Genomic DNA, 6,836 nt, shown 5'->3' with positions numbered 1-6,836 from the left:
GAATTGATGAGACCAGCTACTTTAATTCCAAACATTGTTTCTAGGACATGTCAGCCTGCAACTTTCAGCTCATTTTCTTTACTGTCTTAATGTGTTTCTGCCTATCGCCTTTCCTCTCCTCAATCTCACTGCTTTGTCACCTTATTTTCCAGATGTGTTTTGTCCCCTCTGTAAATTTTCAAATTTCCTCATCCATCAAAGGTCCAATAATTAAGAGAACCTCCCCCTCTCAAGGCTTTCTCTATGAGCCCTTACCCACTTCTTTCCCTGACCTCCAGCTATTCTCCCTGGCTTGCTTTCACTTTTATGCAGAAAGTTGAAGGGAAAGAACCTTAAGATATGAATTCTAGTTTTGATTCACTACCGACTTAGGTCCTTTTTTCACACTCCAGTGTTCAGATTCTCCCCCACCAGGTATTTCCAAGAATTGTCAAAGTTTAAACTGAAGTCATGCACGTGAAAACACTTCATACAGTCCTAAAGAACTAAAGAAATGCATGTTGTCTTTTACTCACATGGAAAGGAATGTCCAGGGGACCATTAAGTAAGGTATCCAGTTTGAAGAAATTGCCGGGAACAACAAAATTGCTGAAGACAAGTGGTTCCAAGCAGGCTCAGAAACCAGTGCCCTCTTCCAGAGAAGCAAGGACCTCTGGATAGCACACTAGACAAAAAGTCAGTAAGAGAAAATTGGGGGAGTTCCTATAATTAGTTCTTCTGATCCCTGTAAAAAAGCTAATAAGTATGGCCTAGGTGTGTGGCATGGACTTCGGGTAAGCATGGGTTTAAGGTGGACTGATCTGAGACATGAAGTTAGCAGTGGGGCCCTGGAAAAATCTTATATATTTTCTGAGGTTCTCCTTGCTCACATGTAAAGGGAAGATAAGGATACACAGCTCATACAGTGTTTGAAAGCTTTACATTAAATGCAAAACTGCTGACACATACAAGTAGTTCAATAAATCCATCTGTGATAATAGGCACCACACTTTGTCAGTGTTTGTGCCCAGACCTATGCTCAATGTCTTACGTGTCATGTGCCCTTAACATATATTTTCTGAGTACATGTGTCCATGAACTATTTCCTAAGTAAGAAGGTTGGAAAGTTAAACCTACTAATGGGAAGTGCAGGAAGCTAACACTGAACTGGGTATCTGTAGTCAGTGTGGAGCCTCAGTCTCCTGAACCAGTAGTTAAAGGAAAAAGAAACAGTATAGAGAAGGGACTTCTTGGTGCTTAAGCGGTTACGACTCCACGCTTCCACTGTAGGAGGTGTGGGTTCCATTCCTGGTCAGGGAAGTAAAATCCCACAAGCCATGCAGCATGGCCAATAAATAAATAATGTAACATTAAAACATGAAAATACAAAAGGAAAAGTTTGAGAAATAAATGTAAAAAATTTTGACAAAGTGTATATATAGATGGACAAGTAGGAGATCTCATACTTTCTTATAAAACAGGGACTAACTCTGCAGACCCCACCAGCCTTGCTTAGCTTCTGTACTCTATCTTAGGACTCAGAAGAAAGGAGACTGAAGTGAAAAGGTACAGTCTATGAGAAAGAAAGGGCCATGTGTACCAAGTGGTCAGCGAGCCCCAGAATGACAACTACCTCTGTGAGTGACCCCGCTGGCCCAATCACTGAGAAGTTATGAAGCCTTGGTACAATAACTTCACCTCACCATTTGGTCCCCTAATCATCCCCTTCCTCTATGACTTGGGGTACAGGATTGAGGCCAAACGCTGTGAGTGCCCCAGTTCTTTCTGAAGGTCTTTATGACCAGCAACATCACTATACCTCCCCTCATCCCTGTTGCTCTCACCTCCAGATTGGGAGGAGTGTCAGAATTTTTTCATGAACAACTGTGCTGCCCAAGTGCCCCCAACCTTTGTAAAGGACTCTGCAGTCGGAAAAGGGCATGCCAACTGCTCAGCCCTCACTCTGCCCCCTGGGTTAAGTATCAGACTGTCGGGCATCCCTGAGGCTAGGCTTGGAGTGTGGAACGAGGTGTCCGATCTGCCGCTGGGCCTGCACTTTGGCCCCCTACGAGGGCCAGATCACAGACGATGAAGAGGCTGCCCACAGTGGAGACTCCTGGCTGGTGAGAAATAACACTCTTTCCCTGTCCTCTGGCCTCTAATTCCTTGTGTGTGATGGTAGTGCGGGTACTTCATTTTTACATTTGAGGAAACGGATGGTAATGACACAGTTGGCAATGACACAGTCAGCCCTGTGTACTGTGTGCACTGGGCACGAACACAGATCTTCTATCTAAAGATCAGAGGAAGGTGGGAGACAGCGGTACAGTTAGACAGGACTTCTATCTAAAGATCAGAGGAGAGGTGGGAGAGAGTGGCACAGGCATACAGAAGTGGCTCCTCATTTGTGGAGCCCTTGCCTCCAATGTGCCAACAGACTCAGACTTGGAATGATAATTAAGGAGCTTACCATGTGGTCCAACTGGCAGCTGAATCCAAGCAGGCTGAAGAGCACCAATGACAGCTGAGGGACATAGCTCTTCTATTACTTCCTACCAAAAAAAAAAAAAAAATCAAAGAGAGAAGAAAGCTTGTATCTGTTCTGACACTCAGATCACCAAAGGGAGAAACAGTTTTGAGTATGTGGATGGAAAAGACATGTCTTTGGCCAACTGGATGAGGTGAGTGCAGTGAGTCTGCAGTTTGTAGACATTGCTCCTCCCACAAGCCCACACACCTTTCCTTCTCAACCCATCTCCCTCAATAGCTTTCACATCTTCTTTCCTCTTTTCCCTCCATATCATGCTCTTTCATTTCAAAAGACATTAGAAAGAAAGAAAAATATTTCATGTGCTCTCAAAATATGTCAATATGCTCAACAAAACTGAGGTACTTGAAAACAACTTGAGGAGTCTAGATTCACCAAGGACACTTTAACTCACTTAATTGACACTTACCAAGCACTTTATGTCCCAGTTTAGAGAGTGAACACTATTACTGAAGCAGATCACACAACCCATGTCCTTTTGGAGAATATACTGAAGACAGACATTAACCAATTGATTTTAGGAATAGTAAGCTTAATTTTTCTATTTTTGAATAACTGCACAGCACCAGAATAACTTAACACAGGAGACCTTGAGTCCATGTGGGCAACAACCTCCCCAGGCTTGGTTCCAGTGAGAAGTGGGCCCTGAGGCCTGGGAAGGAATGAGAGGCAGGATGGCCGTGAACACGGCTATTCTCTGAGTGCCTCTCCTTTCATCAGGGCAGGCAGAAAGTGAATAAACTATTACTGTTGTGTGTCTCAAGCTATGTCAGAGCACTATCCAAGTTTCCATAGTAGGGGCTGGGCAAGTGATAGGACCCTGGATACATGTGGGGAGATTGGAGAAAAGCCTCAGGAGAGAAGGCAGGCTGAGGTCAGTGCTGAAGCTTGCATGCTAGCCTAGGAGCACCAAGTCCTATGGAATGAAAGAGAACTTAAATCAGAGTTAAGAGGAGCTAGAGTTCACTGGTCTTATGCACAGTCCAGGTGGAGACAAGTCTGGAACTGGGCTCTATAAAATGGTTAATTAAGTAAGGAGAGAAAAGCATTCCAGCCAGGAAGAGGACTGTAAACAGGATCTGGAAATAGGAATTCACACGACATGGTCAAAGGTGTGAACAGAAGGCCCCCACGTAGGGTGGTGGGAGCCATGGCATCCTTAGACCCTGAATGCAAGGAGCTGGGCATGGTCCGACAGTGGACCAGACTCGTCACCTGTGGTTTCGTTCCCCTTCCCGGCCTTGACCCCAGGTGTGTGAAGTGTACCCAGGACAATAAGGAGCAGAACCTGGTGGCCTTGCAGTATCACAGGCAGATCTTTTACCGAATATGCCAGGTGGTCAGGCCAGGCTGCTGCCAGGTGGTCAGACCAGCTGCTGGTCTGGTACGGGGACGGGTATGCCGTGGAACTCGGCATCAAGTGGGACAACAGAGGGAAGAGCGAGTTTACGGCCAGGAGATGTGAGCGCCACCCCTCCTCCAGTGCCCCACCCCATCCTGGGGAGCTTCCCTGGTCCGATTCTGAAGCAGAGTCCAATCCAGTATAAAGTCAGTCAAGTCACAATTAAAATGCCTCAGAATGCGATTCATTTCATATGACTGTTAAGAAAAAATTTTATATTAAAAATGCTAGTTCTAATTTTCAATATTTTATGCAAAAAATCTGTAACATCACCTTCTGCTGAAAGGCTTAGTACCAAAAAGTAAGTTTTCTAGCACCAGCCAGCTCTCTCACCTTTACCCGTTTCTCCCTCATTTCCTCCACATTTCTAAGTGACATGTGTCTAGTGATTTGCATTCAGTTACTGTTTCAGTTCATTGTCATGTGAGTTCATACTGTGTGCCAGACAGGGCTCCATGCACTGAAACAGACAGACCCACTGCCTTGGGGCAGCATGGGCTTCATACCAGACAGGGGTTAATGCTCTGAGGGAAACCAGTGCAGGAAAAGAGCCTCGGATCAGCATGAGCAGAGGGTTGAGTATGGCAGAGGATGGTGGGGTAGGGTCTCTGCAGAAATAACACCTGTGGGAAAGGATTCCAGGCATGAGAGCACCTAATGCTGCATCCCCAGGGCAAGGAAGAGAGGCCACGCCAGTGGTCGCACGAGGAAGCACACAGGGAGAGGAAGGAGGCTGGATAGAACACAGAAGCCTCAGGGCCCGTGTCCACGTGCAGGCCCCAAGGGTCTTCCTGGGTGACATAGAACAACCATGCGGCTTTCAGCTACAAGTGGCATGTTCTCTGTGCTAAGATGGTGTTTCAGCTCATTTTTTGGGAAGAGAGAGCAGCAGGGAGTCCCCTCAGAGGTCAGTTCATTGCCAGACATGAGGGGAGAGTGGGCTGGCTGAAGATGCACGAGAGTGAGGGTGTGAAGAGTCTGGCTGGAGATGTATTTCTAAACAGGACTTCCTAGTACATGTTAAATGGACTAAGACTGAGTGAAATAAATGAGGTATGAATATTGGTGAGGCTTGAGAAAGGACATGTCTTTATGATTTATGGAAAACTGAGAGAGAAGCAATTTGTGAACCAATTGGGGCAGCAGGAGCCAGAGACCTGTAGTCAGTGGGACCTGGGCCTCTTGGTCTCGTCTAGTTTGAAACCCACTTCCTGCAGAGTGGTTTCTTTGAAAGGCTGCTCTTTGAACAAGGAGCCTCAAAGACAGCTTTACTCATACCTGCTCTAACCAGCCCCTATGCTGCCTCCCATATGCAGAGAGCTCCAGGCCAGGCACACCTAACTTAATAGACCCTTTCCCCTCACAGGGAGCTGCTCAGGAAGATTCCACCTAAGTCATCAAGAGTCTTATCTCTTAGGATAAAATACCTGTGACCACTGTGACATGACTTTTCAGATACTTACATGCAGGGAAAGGTCCCTGCAGATCCAACTCTATCAGGAGAGACGCTGCCTCTGATGTTGCTGGATGGTCCCTATCTGGGTGATATGTGGAAAAGGTCCTTGGCACAAGCTTCCTGGATTTCTGTAGATGTAGAGAATAAGAATGGAATGGAAGAGTGGACTGTAAGAGATACTTGATGGGAGAAAAATTGTGTACTGTCAACACTAAGATGATTAGTGGGGCAGGCCTTACCATGGCAAACCAACTACCTGACCAAAAGCTTCCTCTCTCAGCAGAACTGAAGCCCAAGATCCACCCATGTGCCTCCTGCTCCCCTGCCTTCTCCAGTCAGAAATTCCTCAGCCAATATGTCCAACCCAATCACCCCTCTCAGATCCTCCTGAGACCATCTGCAAGAGACCACCTCCAACCAGAGGATCCCTGCCCAGGCAATCAAAATGAGCAGCAGTGATATTCTGATCCACACAGCCCAAGTGACAAACCGGAGGGTTGCAAGGCTAAGGAAAGACCCCTATGGTTGCTGAAAAGCATGTCTGTGAGGATTTCAATGGCCTCTTCCTACTCACCCAAAGGACAAATGAGGGGTTCTGAGACGCATTAGAGAATGACAGAAGAGCCCAGTACAAGGCAGAAACTAAATCCAGAGGACATAGGTAAATTATTTATGGGGACAGGGGTCTCAGGAATTATAAAAGTAAAGTGCGAAGAGTGTGGGCAAGTCTCCAAGGATAGGTCAAGTCTCATCACACACGAGGGGACACACACAAGGGAGCAGTCCTATGTTTGCAGGGAGTGTGGGCAAAGCTTCAGTGTGAAGTCAAGTCTCATCAGACTCCAGAGGACACACACAGGGGAGAAGCCCTATACAGACAGTGTGGGCAAAGCTTCAGTCAGAACTCCCATCTCATCACACACCAGAGGACACACACAGGAGAGAAGTCCTATGGTTGCAGGGCGTGTGGGCAAAACTTCAGTCAGAACTCAGTTCTCATCAGACAACAGAGGACACACACAGGGGAGAAGCCCTATGTTTTCAGGGAGTGTGGGCAAAGCTTCAGTCAGAAGTCCCAGCTCATCACACACCAGAGGACACGCACCAGAGGGGAGTAGCCCTATGTTTTCAGGGAGTGTGAATGAGTCATGACCAACACATCTTAAGCACAGGAGGATTACTGCAGCCACCCCATGCCTCAGCTCTATGGGGGCCTCAGAGGAGGTCTATGATCCATTACAGTCCCCAAAAGTATTAGGAGAGACTTCCCAGGTGGTCCAGTGGCTAAGACTCCAATGCAGAGACCCATGTTCAACACCTGATTGGGGAACTAGCTCCCACATACTGCAACTAAGACACAACACAGCAGAATACATAAATATTTTAAAGAAAGAGTGTGATGATAAGCACAGAATTAAATAGACCTTCCATTTTCATGACAGGAGAGGAGG

The 6,836-nt window shown here is 46.6% G+C and overlaps 1 pseudogene; it reads left to right on the top strand.

Annotated features, from left to right (window-relative positions):
* The first annotated feature begins 525 nt into the window (after window positions 1-525).
* LOC138930782 (histone-lysine N-methyltransferase PRDM9-like) lies at window positions 526-6,530 on the top strand (annotated as a pseudogene).
* Window positions 6,531-6,836: the final 306 nt, after the last annotated feature.

The sequence above is a fragment of the Ovis canadensis genome, chromosome X (genome assembly GCF_042477335.2).
Source record: "Ovis canadensis isolate MfBH-ARS-UI-01 breed Bighorn chromosome X, ARS-UI_OviCan_v2, whole genome shotgun sequence".
Taxonomy (NCBI): domain Eukaryota; kingdom Metazoa; phylum Chordata; class Mammalia; order Artiodactyla; family Bovidae; genus Ovis; species Ovis canadensis.
Note: the sequence above shows the minus strand (reverse complement) of the source record. Positions and strands in the feature narration are given on the sequence as shown.